This window comes from Mytilus galloprovincialis, chromosome 5 (genome assembly GCF_965363235.1).
Source record: "Mytilus galloprovincialis chromosome 5, xbMytGall1.hap1.1, whole genome shotgun sequence".
NCBI lineage: Eukaryota > Metazoa > Mollusca > Bivalvia > Mytilida > Mytilidae > Mytilus > Mytilus galloprovincialis.
This window is the reverse complement of record NC_134842.1, coordinates 2,908,284-2,927,603: the sequence shown is the minus strand read 5'-3', so window position 1 is coordinate 2,927,603 and position 19,320 is coordinate 2,908,284. Positions and strand designations below refer to the sequence as shown.

Genomic DNA, 19,320 nt, shown 5'->3' with positions numbered 1-19,320 from the left:
GGTTCGGAACTTTGCCGTAGGGATATGTCGAGGAGTACCGAATGTGTGGTTGATATGGAAAATACGTAAATTGGCAACTTTGAACCTCTGTGGTGGCCAGACGGGCCCGGATCCCAGAAAAATATTTAAGTGGGGAATAGCTTGGGTCAATACCTTTAAAATGAGCTAGGTCCGGTTCGGAACTTTGCCGTTGATATATGCCGAAAAGTACCGAATGTATGCATATGGTTAATACGGAAAATTACGTTAAGGGGCAACTTTGAACCTCTGTGGTGGCAAGACGTGCCCGGATCCCAGAAAAATATTTAAGTGGGGAATAGCTTGGGTCAATACCTTTAAAATGAGCTAGGTCCGGTTCGGAACTTTGCCGTAGGGATAAGTCGAGGAGTACCGAATGTGTGGTTGATATGGAAAATACGTAAATTGGCAACTTTGAACCTCTGTGGTGGCCAGACGGGCCCGGATCCCAGAAAAATATTTAAGTGGGGAATAGCTTGGGTCTATACCTTTAAAATGAGATAGGTCCGGTTCGGAACTTTGCCGTAGGGATATGTCGAGGAGTACCGAATGTGTGGTTGATATGGAAAATACGTAAATTGGTAACTTTGAACCTCTGTGGTGGCCAGACGGGCCCGGATCCCAGAAAAATATTTAAGTGGGGAATAGCTTGGGTCAATACCTTTAAAATGAGATAGGTCCGGTTCGGAACTTTGCCGTAGGGATATGTCGAGGAGTACCGAATGTGTGGTTGATATGGAAAATACGTAAATTGGCAACTTTGAACCTCTGTGGTGGCCAGACGGGCCCGGATCCCAGAAAAATATTTAAGTGGGGAATAGCTTGGGTCAATACCTTTAAAATGAGCTAGGTCCGGTTCGGAACTTTGCCGTTGATATATGCCGAAAAGTACCGAATGTATGCATATGGTTAATACGGAAAATTACGTTAAGGGGCAACTTTAAACCTCTGTGGTGGCCAGACGGCCCGGATCCCAGAAAAATATTTAAGTGGCAAATAGCTTGGATCAATACCTTTGAAATGAGCTAGGTCCGGTTCGGAACTTTGCCGTAGGGATAAGTCGAGGAGTACCGAATGTGTGGTTGATATGGAAAATACGTAAATTGGCAACTTTGAACCTCTGTGGTGGCCAGACGGGCCCGGATCCCAGAAAAATATTTAAGTGGGGAATAGCTTGGGTCTATACCTTTAAAATGAGATAGGTCCGGTTCGGAACTTTGCCGTAGGGATATGTCGAGGAGTACCGAATGTGTGGTTGATATGGAAAATACGTAAATTGGTAACTTTGAACCTCTGTGGTGGCCAGACGGGCCCGGATCCCAGAAAAATATTTAAGTGGGGAATAGCTTGGGTCAATACCTTTAAAATGAGCTAGGTCCGGTTCGGAACTTTGCCGTTGATATATGCCGAAAAGTACCGAATGTATGCATATGGTTAATACGGAAAATTACGTTAAGGGGCAACTTTAAACCTCTGTGGTGGCCAGACGGGCCCGGATCCGAGAAAAATATTTAAGTGGCAAATAGCTTGGATCAATACCTTTGAAATGAGCTAGGTACGGTTCGGAACTTTGCCGTAGGGATAAGTCGAGGAGTACCGAATGTGCGGTTGATATGGAAAATACGTAAATTGGCAACTTTGAACCTCTGTGGTGGCCAGACGGGCCCGGATCCCAGAAAAATATTTAAGTGGGGAATAGCTTGGGTCAATACCTTTAAAATGAGCTAGGTCCGGTTCGAAACTTTGCCGTTGATATATGCCGAAAAGTACCGAATGTATGCATATGGCTAATACGGAAAATTACGTTAAGGGGCAACTTTGAAGCTCTGTGGTGGCCAGACGGGCCCGGATCCCAGAAAAATATTTAAGTGGGGAATAGCTTGGGTCAATACCTTTAAAATGAGATAGGTCCGGTTCGGAATTTTGCCGTAGGGATATGTCGAGGAGTACCGAATGTGTGGTTGATATGGAAAATACGTAAATTGGCAACTTTGAACCTCTGTGGTGGCCAGACGGGCCCGGATCCCAGAAAAATATTTAAGTGGGGAATAGCTTGGGTCAATACCTTTAAAATGAGCTAGGTCCGGTTCGGAACTTTGCCGTTGATATATGCCGAAAAGTACCGAATGTATGCATATGGTTAATACGGAAAATTACGTTAAGGGGCAACTTTAAACCTCTGTGGTGGCCAGACGGGCCCGGATCCCAGAAAAATATTTAAGTGGCAAATAGCTTGGATCAATACCTTTGAAATGAGCTAGGTCCGGTTCGGAACTTTGCCGTAGGGATATGTCGAGGAGTACCGAATGTGTGGTTGATATGGAAAATACGTAAATTGGCAACTTTGAACCTCTGTGGTGGCCAGACGGGCCCGGATCCCAGAAAAATATTTAAGTGGGGAATAGCTTGGGTCAATACCTTTAAAATGAGCTAGGTCCGGTTCTGAACTTTGCCGTTGATATATGCCGAAAAGTACCGAATGTATGCATATGGTTAATACGGAAAATTACGTTAAGGGGCAACTTTGAACCTCTGTGGTGGCCAGACGGGCCCGGATCCCAGAAAAATATTTAAGTGGGGAATAGCTTGGGTCAATACCTTTGAAATGAGATAGGTCCGGTTCGGAACTTTGCCGTAGGGATATGTCGAGGAGTACCGAATGTGTGGTTGATATGGAAAATACGTAAATTGGCAACTTTGAACCTCTGTGGTGGCCAGACGGGCCCGGATCCCAGAAAAATATTTAAGTGGGGAATAGCTTGGGTCAATACCTTTAAAATGAGCTAGGTCCGGTTCGGAACTTTGCCGTTGATATATGCCGAAAAGTACCGAATGTATGCATATGGTTAATACGGAAAATTACGTTAAGGGGCAACTTTAAACCTCTGTGGTGGCCAGACGGGCCCGGATCCCAGAAAAATATTTAAGTGGCAAATAGCTTGGATCAATAACTTTGAAATGAGCTAGGTCCGGTTCGGAACTTTGCCGTAGGGATATGTCGAGGAGTACCGAATGTGTGGTTGATATGGAAAATACGTAAATTGGTAACTTTGAACCTCTGTGGTGGCCAGACGGGCCCGGATCCCAGAAAAATATTTAAGTGGGGAATAGCTTGGGTCAATACCTTTAAAATGAGCTAGGTCCAGTTCGGAACTTTGCCGTTGTTATATGCCGAAAAGTACCGAATGTATGCCTATGGTTAATACGGAAAATTACGTTAAGGGGCAACTTTGAACCTCTGTGGTGGCCAGACGGGCCCGGATCCCAGAAAAATATTTAAGTGGGGAATAGCTTGGGTCAATACCTTTAAAATGAGATAGGTCCGGTTCGGAACTTTGCCGTAGGGATATGTCGAGGAGTACCGAATGTGTGGTTGATATGGAAAATACGTAAATTGGCAACTTTGAACCTCTGTGGTGGCCAGACGGGCCCGGATCCCAGAAAAATATTTAAGTGGGGAATAGCTTGGGTCAATACCTTTAAAATGAGCTAGGTCCGGTTCGGAACTTTGCCGTTGATATATGCCGAAAAGTACCGAATGTATGCATATGGTTAATACGGAAAATTACGTTAAGGGGCAACTTTAAACCTCTGTGGTGGCCAGACGGGCCCGGATCCCAGAAAAATATTTAAGTGGCAAATAGCTTGGATCAATACCTTTGAAATGAGCTAGGTCCGGTTCGGAACTTTGCCGTAGGGATATGTCGAGGAGTACCGAATGTGTGGTTGATATGGAAAATACGTAAATTGGCAACTTTGAACCTCTGTGGTGGCCAGACGGGCCCGGATCCCAGAAAAATATTTAAGTGGGGAATAGCTTGGGTCAATACCTTTAAAATGAGCTAGGTCCGGTTCGGAACTTTGCCGTTGTTATATGCCGAAAAGTACCGAATGTATGCATATGGTTAATACGGAAAATTACGTTAAGGGGCAACTTTGAAGCTCTGTGGTGGCCAGACGGGCCCGGATCCCAGAAAAATATTTAAGTGGGGAATAGCTTGGGTCAATACCTTTAAAATGAGATAGGTCCGGTTCGGAACTTTGCCGTAGGGATATGTCGAGGAGTACCGAATGTGTGGTTGATATGGAAAATACGTAAATTGGTAACTTTGAACCTCTGTGGTGGACAGACGGGCCCGGATCCCAGAAAAATATTTAAGTGGGGAATAGCTTGGGTCAATACCTTTAAAATGAGATAGGTCCGGTTCGGAACTTTGCCGTAGGGATATGTCGAGGAGTACCGAATGTGTGGTTGATATGGAAAATACGTAAATTGGCAACTTTGAACCTCTGTGGTGGCCAGACGGGCCCGGATCCCAGAAACATATTTAAGTGGGGAATAGCTTGGGTCAATACCTTTAAAATGAGATAGGTCCGGTTCGGAACTTTGCCGTAGGGATATGTCGAGGAGTACCGAATGTGTGGTTGATATGGAAAATACGTAAATTGGCAACTTTGAACCTCTGTGGTGGCCAGACGGGCCCGGATCCCAGAAAAATATTTAAGTGGGGAATAGCTTGGGTCAATACCTTTAAAATGAGCTAGGTCCGGTTCGGAACTTTGCCGTTGATATATGCCGAAAAGTACCGAATGTATGCATATGGTTAATACGGAAAATTACGTTAAGGGGCAACTTTAAACCTCTGTGGTGGCCAGACGGGCCCGGATCCCAGAAAAATATTTAAGTGGCAAATAGGTTGGATCAATACCTTTGAAATGAGCTAGGTCCGGTTCGGAACTTTGCCGTAGGGATATGTCGAGGAGTACCGAATGTGTGGTTGATATGGAAAATACGTAAATTGGCAACTTTGAACCTCTGTGGTGGCCAGACGGGCCCGGATCCCAGAAAAATATTTAAGTGGGGAATAGCTTGGGTCAATACCTTTAAAATGAGCTAGGTCCGGTTCGGAACTTTGCCGTTGTTATATGCCGAAAAGTACCGAATGTATGCATATGGTTAATACGGAAAATTACGTTAAGGGGCAACTTTGAAGCTCTGTGGTGGCCAGACGGGCCCGGATCCCAGAAAAATATTTAAGTGGGGAATAGCTTGGGTCAATACCTTTAAAATGAGATAGGTCCGGTTCGGAACTTTGCCGTAGGGATATGTCGAGGAGTACCGAATGTGTGGTTGATATGGAAAATACGTAAATTGGTAACTTTGAACCTCTGTGGTGGACAGACGGGCCCGGATCCCAGAAAAATATTTAAGTGGGGAATAGCTTGGGTCAATACCTTTAAAATGAGATAGGTCCGGTTCGGAACTTTGCCGTAGGGATATGTCGAGGAGTACCGAATGTGTGGTTGATATGGAAAATACGTAAATTTGCAACTTTGAACCTCTGTGGTGGCCAGACGGGCCCGGATCCCAGAAACATATTTAAGTGGGGAATAGCTTGGGTCAATACCTTTAAAATGAGCTAGGTCCGGTTCGGAACTTTGCCGTTGATATATGCCGAAAAGTACCGAATGTATGCATATGGTTAATACGGAAAATTACGTTAAGGGGCAACTTTAAACCTCTGTGGTGGCCAGACGGGCCCGGATCCCAGAAAAATATTTAAGTGGCAAATAGCTTGGATCAATACCTTTGAAATGAGCTAGGTCCGGTTCGGAACTTTGCCGTAGGGATATGTCGAGGAGTACCGAATGTGTGGTTGATATGGAAAATACGTAAATTGGTAACTTTGAACCTCTGTGGTGGCCAGACGGGCCCGGATCCCAGAAAAATATTTAAGTGGGGAATAGCTTGGGTCAATACCTTTAAAATGAGCTAGGTCCGGTTCGGAACTTTGCCGTTGTTATATGCCGAAAAGTACCGAATGTATGCCTATGGTTAATACGGAAAATTACGTTAAGGGGCAACTTTGAACCTCTGTGGTGGCCAGACGGGCCCGGATCCCAGAAAAATATTTAAGTGGGGAATAGCTTGGGTCAATACCTTTAAAATGAGATAGGTCCGGTTCGGAACTTTGCCGTAGGGATATGTCGAGGAGTACCGAATGTGTGGTTGATATGGAAAATACGTAAATTGGCAACTTTGAACCTCTGTGGTGGCCAGACGGGCCCGGATCCCAGAAAAATATTTAAGTGGGGAATAGCTTGGGTCAATACCTTTAAAATGAGCTAGGTCCGGTTCGGAACTTTGCCGTTGATATATGCCGAAAAGTACCGAATGTATGCATATGGTTAATACGGAAAATTACGTTAAGGGGCAACTTTAAACCTCTGTGGTGGCCAGACGGGCCCGGATCCCAGAAAAATATTTAAGTGGCAAATAGGTTGGATCAATACCTTTGAAATGAGCTAGGTCCGGTTCGGAACTTTGCCGTAGGGATATGTCGAGGAGTACCGAATGTGTGGTTGATATGGAAAATACGTAAATTGGCAACTTTGAACCTCTGTGGTGGCCAGACGGGCCCGGATCCCAGAAAAATATTTAAGTGGGGAATAGCTTGGGTCAATACCTTTAAAATGAGCTAGGTCCGGTTCGGAACTTTGCCGTTGTTATATGCCGAAAAGTACCGAATGTATGCATATGGTTAATACGGAAAATTACGTTAAGGGGCAACTTTGAAGCTCTGTGGTGGCCAGACGGGCCCGGATCCAAGAAAAATATTTAAGTGGGGAATAGCTTGGGTCAATACCTTTAAAATGAGATAAGTCCGGTTCGGAACTTTGCCGTAGGGATATGTCGAGGAGTACCGAATGTGTGGTTGATATGGAAAATACGTAAATTGGTAACTTTGAACCTCTGTGGTGGACAGACGGGCCCGGATCCCAGAAAAATATTTAAGTGGGGAATAGCTTGGGTCAATACCTTTAAAATGAGATAGGTCCGGTTCGGAACTTTGCCGTAGGGATATGTCGAGGAGTACCGAATGTGTGGTTGGTATGGAAAATACGTAAATTGGCAACTTTGAACCTCTGTGGTGGCCAGACGGGCCCGGATCCCAGAAACATATTTAAGTGGGGAATAGCTTGGGTCAATACCTTTAAAATGAGCTAGGTCCGGTTCGGAACTTTGCCGTTGATATATGCCGAAAAGTACCGAATGTATGCATATGGTTAATACGGAAAATTACGTTAAGGGGCAACTTTGAACCTCTGTGGTGGCCAGACGGGCCCGGATCCTAGAAAAATATTTAAGTGGGGAATAGCTTGGGTCAATACCTTTAAAATAAGATAGGTCTGGTTCGGAACTTTGCCGTAGGGATATGTCGAGGAGTACCGAATGTGTGGTTGATATGGAAAATACGTAAATTGGCAACTTTGAACCTCTGTGGTGGCCAGACGGGCCCGGATCCCAAAAAAATATTTAAGTGGGGAATAGCTTGGGTCAATACCTTTAAAATGAGCTAGGTCCGGTTCGGAACTTTGCCGTTGATATATGCCGAAAAGTACCGAATGTATGCATATGGTTAATACGGAAAATTACGTTAAGGGGCAACTTTAAACCTCTGTGGTGGTCAGACGGGCCCGGATCCCAGAAAAATATTTAAGTGGCAAATAGCTTGGATCAATACCTTTGAAATGAGCTAGGTCCGGTTCGGAACTTTGCCGTAGGGATATGTCGAGGAGTACCGAATGTGTGGTTGATATGGAAAATACGTTAATTGGCAATTTTGAACCTCTGTGGTGGCCAGACGGTCCCGGATCCCAGAAAAATATTTAAGTGGGGAATAGCTTGGGTCAATACCTTTAAAATGAGCTAGGTTCGGTTCGGAACTTTGCCGTTGGTATATGCCGAAAACTACCGAATGTATGCATATTGTTAATACGGAAAATTGCATTAAGGGGCACCTTTGAACCTCTGTGGTGGCCAGACGGGCCCGGATCCCAGAAAAATATTTAAGTAAGGAATAGCCTAGGTCAATACCTTTGAAATGAGCTTGGAAAGGTTCTAAAATTACCGTGAAGATATTCTTAGGAATTCCGAATGTAAGATTGTTGAAGAATCTCAATAAATGCGTTGTGTTTTCTATATACGTTTAAATGTAGTGATAGGTAATGAATAATACAATAACATCACTTACTATAGCGTTATAGTTACAACGTTACCATAGCATAATGTTTGTACCTTGCGTATTTTCCGAAGTATGTAACGAAAAATTGTAAGAAAATGTAAGTTCACAATATATATAAAAGAAATTTAAATTTATGTCCATCTCAAATAAAATAATCTAGTTCCTTAACCTTAACTGATCACAACTAAAGTTTATCTCATAGTCCATTCATGGATTTTTCTTCTGCCGCCTACTGTAGCATCACTCAGCGGTAATTTTCTTTATGCGTTGTAAGTTCCTTTCTTGTATCTATTTGGCTTCTTGACTCTACCAGTTGAGGGTGTGTTCGTTCGTCTAGGTAGCAAGTTACTTTCTTTGAAATTTTCCTTAAGTGGGTTCATGTGCGATCTACTTTGTACGAGCCATTGTGATGTGTCTTCTGGTCTTCTTTTGGCAACGGTCGTGCCTGAAGGTATATCATTTGAACGGTCATGTTTCCATAGCAACTTTGCCGTGGACTTTCCTTTTTCGCTGTGTTCTTGTCTTCAATGACGTTTACCAGAGCTATAGATGTTGTCGGATGGTTGATGTTTCTATTGATTAGTCCTGATAACACACATCCGAACTTTGACTGTACAACGATTGGTCCTTTTCCTCTTATAACTCTGTCCTCGATAATTTACCAGTAGTAGTCGGTGCCTATGAGTAAGTCAATTTCGAAACGTTCTGTACTCAAGTTTAAATGTGGAAAGTTCCTTGTAGTCTGTGAAATCTTGTTTTAAATCGGAACGGCAATCTCTGGAACAATGAGTGTGTCGATATGGACTTTTTCTCCTGTGTCGGTCTGTAACTGTATTGTTGCAGTGTCTAAGTTGCGAACCTTCTGGGATAAATTTCAAATCACAGACGGATGAATGCTTACTTTTTCTGTAGGATTTATTTCTAATTTATCAGTTAGTTTCTGAGTTATAAAATTGAAGAAGGCTGTGCTCCCTCGTCAAATAAGATGTTACTTTCTAGTTCTTGGTCGTTATTTACAACTGGTGCAGTTGTTGTTTTCGGGAGAGTGTCGTGACTCTGATGTGATGGGTACATTACTGTTGTCTCGTTTGGTGTTTCAACTACGTTGATTGCTGACTATTGTATGGTAGGCTGCGGTGTCATACCTGGAATTACCTCTTTTCCTTTACATATGCTAGTATGATGTATTCCGTTACACTTTTTGCATCGTTCAGTAGAGTGGCATGCGGCTACTTAGTGTGACCCTTTACAGTTAAAGCATAACTGTTTCTGTTTTACAATTTGATTTCTTATGTTTACGTCTGTTTCTTCAGGACACTCCGCCGGATAGTGCTCAGCTAAACAAAATATACATGTATGTGTATTTACCATCTTACGTGTGTCTTTGGATTCGCTCTTGTATGAATGTGATTGCGTACCCATAAAAAAGTGCAGTGGCGTACAATATGTCTGAATTCATGACTCCTTCGCCAGCTTTAAGTATTTCAATCTCTTTAGTTATTGCTATTCGTAGATTTTTCAATATCAAGTTATATCTCCCGCGTTTTCTTGCAATAGATTTTCTCATGTCAATCGGTAACTTGTCCAAAACTAAAGCGAACCATACATCTCAGGTGTTTGACAAAGTGACTCTAATCCTCGCACATATGATTCAAGTTTGTCTCCGTAAGATCTCAAGCTAAATGCATCATTTGTCGGTGCGGGTAAGCTCATGAGTGATTTCATGTAAGCATTAAAAAATTGTGTGAGTTTCCAAATCTCTCTCTTAGCAAACAAACGGCTGTCTCATAATTGGTGTGCGTAAGCGCAAATCCTGCTATGGTTTGGGTGGCGGTTCTTATAAGCTGGGCTTTCAGATAACCAAATTTCTGTATTGGTGTAAGGCTACTATGTTAGTGTATGGTACATTCGTAAAAGTCCCAAAATGTGCTCAACTGCAAAACATACCCGTCAAAATGTGGCTAATCTAATTAAAATAATCTATGATTTACATTACTAAATACATTTGGTAGTTGGGCTGGTGGTTGTATATACGAACAATCTTCCTGAGTATTGTATGATTGTAAAATCGGACCAATAAAGTTGCTTGATTGATTTCCGGTAGGATTTTCCTCCGATGGAATTCGTTTTCTAGTGTTTAGCATGTAAACGGCTGATGTGTTTGTATAAATAGCGTTTGATGTAGGTATATAACATTCAGTGTTAGCGTTCATTGTTTACTTTCTTTTAAATTAGAATTATTGTTGGGGGATTTGATTGTTTGCTTAAGTTTTCGTATTTGCTTTAGTTTACTTTCTAAATCAAACATATACTCATCCGAGTCCGTAATTTCTTGTTCAATGTGATCCTCGTGTTATATTTCTTTCATCTTCTCGTTTAAATCATGAATAATCTTCTTTTTCTGGGTTACGGCATACTATATGGCTTTGAATTCCTCCATTTTGACGTTTTCAGGATTCTCTTTCAGCTCCTCGAGTTTGATCCATAGCTTCGTCACTGTTGCTCTGTTGCCGACACGTATTGCATTTAACGTCCGTCACGGCACCATAAATGTTAAAAAATCTCAATAAATGCGTTGTGTGTTCTATATACGTTTAATCGTCATGATAGCTAATGAATAATACAATAACGTCACTCACTATAGTGTTATGGTAACAACGTTACCATAGCATAATGTTTGTATTTGTGTATTTTCTGACATGATTATTATGAAAATATGTTAAGGCACAACTTTTAACCCCAATTGTGGTCAGGATTGCCATGATCCCAGAAAAATATTAAATCGGAACTTTGCCGTAAGGATATGCTAAGATGTTCCGAATATGTGGTTTGTAAGTTAAATACGTTACATGAATTTCGGAACCACTGTACTGCAGATGGCTCTGGAATTCTAAAAAAAAGTAGTGAATAGCCTGGGTTCATACCAGTGGTGTAGAATAGAGAATGCTGCAACACTTTCAATTTTAGTAATTAACAGTGAACGTGAAAGTAGGAAGGTGACAGTGAAAAAAGTGACGTCATATTAGTAAGTAAAAGTTATGACGTAATATTATACAGGTAAATAAGCATCATGGTGTAAAAGTTAAAGTAGTCTGATTTAAAACTGCTCATTAAGGTGATTAAGGTTTTAGAGTAAGGTGTGTTAGGGTAGGGGGTGGTAGGGTTATAATTTGAATAGGAGTACGGGGTGGTGTTTTTTAAATTGAAAAAAACCCAGAATATAGGAATATTTTTATAAGTATTAGGATTATGAAGGCATCTTATAATCAATATTATTTCATTGATCTGAATACCTTTGACACAAAAGAAAAACAAAAATGGAAGGACCTGCCAACAAGTGAGGTGAACCAAATTATTGACACTACAAGTGGGGATGAAATAATTTGTGATACTTACCTACTAATCTTGAAGTCAATAAAACGGGTAACAAGTAAGGTGTGGGCTTGTAGTGGGTTGTATTACGAAACAAGAACGTTGGAAGGACCGTTCATCAGAAGTACGACTGCCTGTACCCTTATTAGACAGAAAACCGCGTAGTAGTACGTGTCCTTATTTTTCTTTTCACATGTGGTAAACATTAGATTAAAAAAATTACAAGTGGTGGTTAGGGGTGTAAAATTGAAAAAAAAATAATCATAAAAGAAATATGTGTGTAAGTATTAAATAAACAATGGCATTAACAAACAAAAACATACCGGGTACGCCTAGATTGTCAGTTAATATACATGCTAAACATGTTGCGCTAGGTTTATAAAGACAATACCAACGGGTCATTTACAAATAACGATAAACTAATTACATCGAATGGCAAAGGATTTGGGGTTAAAAGGATATAGTATAAACCCAAAAGACGTGTTGGTAAAGCTTATTGAAGACAAAACGCATCAAGTGTTACCCCATACAGAAGTGTTCACTAAAAATGAATTAATACTAAAAGCAAAGAAACGTGGTATACCTTATATATAGATCAAGATAAAGGAAAAAGGACTGCAACAAGACATAGCTAAGAAACCTGTTATTAAGATGAAAGATGGTAGAAAAGAACTACAGTGTTTATTGAACCATTTGTTAATTCATTTTTATGGCAAGTCGAAGTGCTTTACATACATTTGATTCGTAAAATTTCAAAAGACAACTTAAAGTAGGCATCGAAGGTGCTTCTAGTACTATGTACACCACTGGGTCGATGCCACTGCTGGTGGACGTTTCGTCCCCGAGGGTATTACCAGCCCAGTAGTCAACACTTCGGTGTTGACATGAATATCAATATTGTGGTCATTTTTATAAATTTCCCGTTTACAAAACTGAATTTTTCGAAAAACTAAGGATTTTCTTATCCCAGGAATAGATTACCTTAGCCGTATTTGGCACAACTTTTTGTAATTTTGGATCCTAAATGCTCTTCAACTTTGTACTTGTTTGGCTTTATAAATATTTTGATATGAGCGTCACTGATGAGTCTTATGTAGACGAAACGCGCGTCTGGCGTACAAAATTATAATCCTGGTACTTTGATAATTATATACACCACTGGGTCGATGCCACTGCTGGTGGACGTTTCGTCCCCGAGGGTATTGACAGCCCAGTAGTCAACACTTCGGTGTTGACATGAATATCAATATTGTGGTCATTTTTATAAATTTCTCGTTTACAAAACTGAATTTCTCGAAAAACTAAGGATTTTCTTATCCCAGGAATAGATTACCTTAGCCGTATTTGGCACAACTTTTTGGAATTTTCGATCCTAAATGCTCATCAATTTTGTACTTGTTTGGCTTTATAAATATTTTGATATGAGCGTCACTGATGAGTCTTATGTAGACGAAACGCGCGTTTGGCGTACAAAATTATAATCCTGGTACTTTGATAACTATATACACCACTGGGTCGATGCCACTGCTGGTGGACGTTTCGTCCCCGAGGGTATTACCAGCCCAGTAGTCAACACTTCGGTGTTGACATGAATATCAATATTGTGGTCATTTTTATAAATTTCCAGTTTACAAAACTAAATTTTTCGAAAAACTAAGGATTTTCTTATCCCAGGAATAGATTACCTTAGCCGTATTTGGCACAACTTTTTGGAATTTTCGATCCTAAATGCTCATCAACTTTGTACTTGTTTGGCTTTATAAATATTTTGATATGAGCGTCACTGATGAGTCTTATGTAGACGAAACGCGCGTTTGGCGTACAAAATTATAATCCTGGTACTTTGATAACTATATACACCACTGGGTCGATGCCACTGCTGGTGGACGTTTCGTCCCCGAGGGTATTACCAGCCCAGTAGTCAACACTTCGGTGTTGACATGAATATCAATATTGTGGTCATTTTTATAAATTTACAGTTTACAAAACTGAATTTTTCGAAAAACTAAGGATTTTCTTATCCCAGGAATAGATTACCTTAGCCGTGTTTGGCACAACTTTTTTGAATTTTGGATCCTAAATGCTCTTCAACTTTGTACTTGTTTGGCTTTATAAATATTTTGATATGAGCGTCACTGATGAGTCTTAAGTAGACGAAACGCGCGTCTGGCGTACAAAATTATAATCCTGGTACTTTGATAACTATTATCACATTTGTTAAGTTCCCAAGTGTCATCCCACAATGGTGTTTTTGTCGAAGATGTTTCAATCATTGTTAAAGTGAGGACTTTTTAGACGAACATTTAATGTATTGTGATAAGATGAATGGAGTGAAAATCGAAATTCCAGAAGAAGATACCATTACAATATCTTACAACATAGTACCAACGTAAAATGCGATTTCCTTATGTTATTTATGCTGACATTCAATGTAGCTGAGAACAGATAGACACTTGCCAACCTGACAAACTAAAAGCTAACACGGATGTTAACTAAATGTAACAAAATACACCTTCTGGTTTTACTACCGTGTCCAGTATGCTCATAGGGAATATAAAGAAACAAAAGTGTACTCACTGGAAGACATTGTTCAGAGATTTGTGGCTTGTATGGAAGAGATAATGAAGGCGATTGCAGACATCTACATTGATAAAAGACCTGGTGATGACTGAAGAAGATCCCAATGTTTTACAGCGAGTTAAGATTGTCACATGTGCGATGATGAATTAGGTGAAGACAAAGTGCGTGTTCACGAGCGTTCGACAGGTAAGTATCGTGGTGCAGCACATAAAAAAATGTAACCTAGACTGTCAATTACCGGTAAGAAATAAATGCTTTTCATTGATTCGTGTAAGTTTATGTTAAATTCGTCCGACACCTTATATATTTAGCTTAGAATTTAAAGTTGAACCAATTTAAGGTATGAAAGTCGTGATTTAGGTACATTGTAGAATAATGAATTTATGATAAATAATTAAAAATAAAATGTTTATCTTACGATTTCATGAAGGGTCATTACGACATGACGAAAACACAACTACTATCTGCTGACCGACTTAATAATAAACACATTAGTGTGGCTGACTATGTTCATGTACTACATGTGTTTACTATTTTTTTTTTAGAAATTTGAAACAGTGTTGTTTCCAATGGTTGGTATTAACCAAAGTGCATCGTGTGTCAAAACTTTAACAATCAATTTGGCTTAAAATTTTCATTGACCTGAACACTAACCTTAGAATCATAGCCAGCATCGTATCTGAAAAGTATTCCTTTAAACTGATGAACAACTCAATGTTTGAAAATACCATGGAAAACACAACTATTTACACCACTGGGTCGATGCCACTGCTGGTGGACGTTTCGTCCCCGATGGTATCACCAGCCCAGTAGTCAACACTTCGGTGTTGACATGAATATCAATAATGTGGTCAGTTTTATAAATTTCCTGTTTACAAAACTTTGAATTTTTCGAAAAAATAAGGATTTTCTTATCCCAGCCGTATTTGGCACAACTTTTTGGAATTTTGGATCCTAAATGCTCTTCAACTTTGTACTAGTTTGGCTTTATAAATATTTTGATATGAGCGTCACTGATGAGTCTTATATAGACGAAACGCGCGTCTGGCGTACTAAATTATAATCCTGGTACCTTTGATAACTATTTAACGGGTGAATATAATATTAATGACTACTGATAAGCAACCGTTGAAACTAATAGCTACACCCAACTGTGACCAATTCGTGGTGTATAACGAGTCCATGGTAGTAGTAAACATAAAGAAAACCAAACTAAAGTTTAACAAGCCTGTGTACTAAGGAGCAATTATCTTAGACATTTCAAAGATTTAAAATGTACGACATTCATTTGGACTTTGTGCGTAAACCAACGGGAACAAAGTTCGACAATTGTTTACCGATACTGATAGTTAAGCCTATTAAATTTAAACCGATGACTTTTACAAAGACATATCTCACATTCAAAACAAGATTGACACATCAAACTATTGTATGAACAACCCGTTTTCGAATTCCGACCAACGTCAACAAAAAAAATATGATTGGTATGCATGTGGTGGTCAAATGATGGCTAACTTTGTATGGATTCTTACAAGATGTGTTAATATCGAATGGGTGATGGTCAACACACCAGGAAAGCTAAAGGAACGAAGAAACAAGTCAATTGACAGAACATTACATTTAACGATTGCAAGACGTGTTTGATGACCTTTTAACCCTTCCATTATGAGACCTGGAACCCATTGGACGTGTTAGTTTAAGACGACAACAAGCAAAGCGTATTTTGATTCTTACGGACTTTAATTCCCCCTTACGTAATGGTAAATTACTTGAAACTTAAGATCTACTACATCACCGATGAACTTCAGATAAGATCACCAGTGGTCTGTGGACACTTTTGTTTGTATTTGTCACAATTGTTGTCTGAAGGAAAACCTTGATGAAGTTGCGTTTCCAAGACAGACAAATTTGGACTTTATGGAAATTGAGAAATAAATAGGAGTCAATTGCTTGAAGAATTGAACATGAACAACAATCCTATCACGAACATTAAATCTTAGAATAATAATACGGATGCTGCAACAAAACGACGAGTCATGCGTCAATTGATACACTATACGAAACCGTTAGAATTAAAATTACAATCCGCGTGTAACCAGATAAAGAGAGATATACAACGACTAGAGAAAGGATATGATGAGAAAAAGGTAGATGAGTTTAAGACCACTCTGCACCAAGAACTCGAGGTAAATCAGATTAAAAACTCGACACATAAAACATTGATGAACTCTTGAAACTTCAGTTGTCAATAGAAGCTTAAGACCAAAACAAGGAAAATCTTGAGAGTCTGAGGATGTGTATTCTATCGAAACATGCTGGTGGGAGATAAAAATCCGTTAGTGGTTTATTATTTGGTAAAGACGTAGTCCAGATGTTTAAGCCTTCACCACATTAATACTCGCATAACAAAAGTATCCTTTATAATCTTGGGCAAATTGTCAAAGCCTATACTTGCTAAAAGGTTGGTACTGCAAATCTTATTATTTGAATCAAGAGTTTAAGGACTTAGGTTACCCTTTTCATGGAACAAAGACCTCTTTCACCCACACCTGTTTTGTTTTCGCAAGACCTTTCCAATGCGGTTAAAATCCTGAACCGTCTTTTAAGTTAAGGTTCATAAAAAGAACTTTGTACTTTTTCGTCAGTAAAATCCTTGATGCGATACCTTTGGGCTGAAGTGTTTAACACTTGGGACACCAGTTAAGACTTTTCTCGGTCCACCTTTTTAAACATTCTTTTCTTTAAAGTTTAAAACTGTGTCCGTCCCCTACTTTAAATTTAACCTGTTTCAATGAAAGAAGGTTACCAAACAAGTTCCATACACTTTATATTCGGGTTCTTTGTTACTAGCATTATAAGAAGCCATCTTAATTTATCTATATTTGGAGGTGTTGTACTAATGAAAGATATTGGCCATTATAGGGATTCAAAGGTGTGCCTTAACGTACTTTTCATATTAACCACACAAGCTTTCGGAAATCCTAGGCTTATCTCTACGGCAAAGTTCCGAACCAGACCTATCTTTTTTCTGGGAACCGGCACTGTCTGGCCACCACAGAGGTTCAAAATTGTCCATTTACGTACATGTATTTTCTATATCAACAATACATTCGGTATTCCTCGACATATCCCTACGGCAAAGTTCCGAACCGGACCTGGCTGATTTTAAAGGTACTGACCAAGGCTATTACCAACTTAAATAATTCCTGGGATCCGGGCCCGTCTGGCCACCACAGAGGTTCAAGGGTGCCCCTTAACGCCAATTTCCGTATTAACCACACATTCGGTACTTTTTGGCATATACCAACGCCAAACTTCCAAACCGGACCTATCTCATTTTAAAGGTATTGACCCAAGCGATTCCGCACTGAAATATTTTTCTGGGATCCGGGCCCGTCCGGCCACCACAGAGGTTCAAAGGTGCCCCTTAACGTAATTTTCCGTATTAACCATATGCATACATTCGGTACTTCTCGGCTTATACCAACGGCAAAGTTCCGAACTGGACCTAGCTCATTTTAAAGGTAATGACCCAAGCTATTCCCCACTTAAATATTTGTCTGGGATCCGGGCCCGTCTGGCCACCACAGAGGTTCAAAGTTGCCAATTTACGTATTTTCCAAATCAACCACACATTCGGTACTCCTCGACATATCCCTACGGCAAAGTTCCGAACCGGACCTAGCTCATTTTAAAGGTATTGACCCAAGCTATTCCCCACTTAAATATTTTTCTGGGATCCGGGCCCGTCTGTCCACCACAGAGGTTCAAAGTTGCCCATTTACGTATTTTCCATATCAACCACACATTCGGTACTCCTCGACATATCCCTACGGCAAAGTTCCGAACCGGACCTAGCTCATTTTAAAGGTATTGACCCAAGCTATTCCCCACTTAAATATTTTTCTGGGATCCGGGCCCGTCTGGCCACCACAGAGGTCCAAAGTCGTCTTAGGGTGGTCACCGTCATTTAAGCAGTCTCTGGTAGGTGTTCACTATTAAGTTCTTTTCTTTTTTGGCTTTCCATAAGTATTTCTCTGTATATTTCTATATGTTTCTGAAGTAATTGGATTTTGTTTCATATTTTATATATTAAATTACATCTTTGGTGAATCCTCTGTAATGTTTTATTGATAAAAATCTATGTAACATAAATACAAATATACAACTTGTATCAGGGTTTATATTCGAGGACAACGAAAATTTATGACAGCTTGAAGGGGTCATAAAATGGTATCTTTTCCCTCAGACTTTATAGTGATTTTCAACTAAATTTAAATATTGAACCGACGGCTAGCAGTCGGTTGGATATTGAATATCAATTATCGAATGTCAAATAAAGGACAGACCGCTTACAAACATATTTAAAACGGAATGAAATGCTTTAGAAATTAGCAAAAACCGTGAAAATGTCGATTTCCGCTGTTAGATTGCATTTAACTAAGATTTAGCGATTTTTGGAACGTTTGAGTCTCCCGCAGTTTTTTGGTTTTTAGACATATCGTCAAAATTGGCTGCTGGAAAAAAGTGGCTGCTATCTTGATTGGCCGATAAAAGTGGCTGCCAGCTTGAGTCTGGTGAACTTAAACTGAAGAAAGCATGGAAAGATATGGCGAAAATGAGCACCCCACTCTAGTTATATTTTTATGCCCCACCTACGATAGTAGAGGGGCATTATGTTTTCTGTCTGTGCGTCCGTTCGTCCGTCTGTACGTCCGTTCGTTTGTCCGTCTGTCCCGCTTCAGGTTAAAGTTTTTGGTCAAGGTAGTTTTTGATGAAGTTGAAGTCTAATCAACTTGAAACTTAGTATACATGTGCCCTATGCTATGATCTTTCTAATTTTAATGCCAAATTAGAGAATTTATTTCAATTTCAGGGTCCACTAAACATAGAAAATGATAGTGCGAGTGGGGCATCCGTGTACTGTGGACACATTCTTGTTTACTTATGTTTTGTTTCATATAGTTTACAATGTACAAATTATTATAATTTAAAACTAATATTTATTTTCTAATAATTAGTCGGTTTTTAAATTAAAGTTGTTGGTTAAATTTAATACAATATTAATTTTTTTCATTTGCTATTTTTTACGTCAATACGCGGTTAGGACATCCTAGCTAAGATAATCCTCAGATAGCTTCAATGTGCATGTTGAGACATGTCGTAAGTCGGTCCTAATTTTATCATAATTTCTGTCCTAGGAATATCTTATAGGATCGATTTTAGGACAGTTTCGATAAACAAGCCCCAGTTCTCATAATGTTATTATTTTACAAATATCTTGTTATTTAAATGAATAAATGTCTTTTATTTACTCGCATTT

The 19,320-nt window shown here is 39.8% G+C and overlaps 1 protein-coding gene across 2 annotated transcripts in view; it reads left to right on the top strand.

Annotated features, from left to right (window-relative positions):
* LOC143074963 (uncharacterized) overlaps nt 1–19,320 on the top strand; it is a 42,715-nt gene that overhangs the window by 13,608 nt on the left and 9,787 nt on the right. The gene's annotated exons all lie outside the window — the stretch shown is intronic.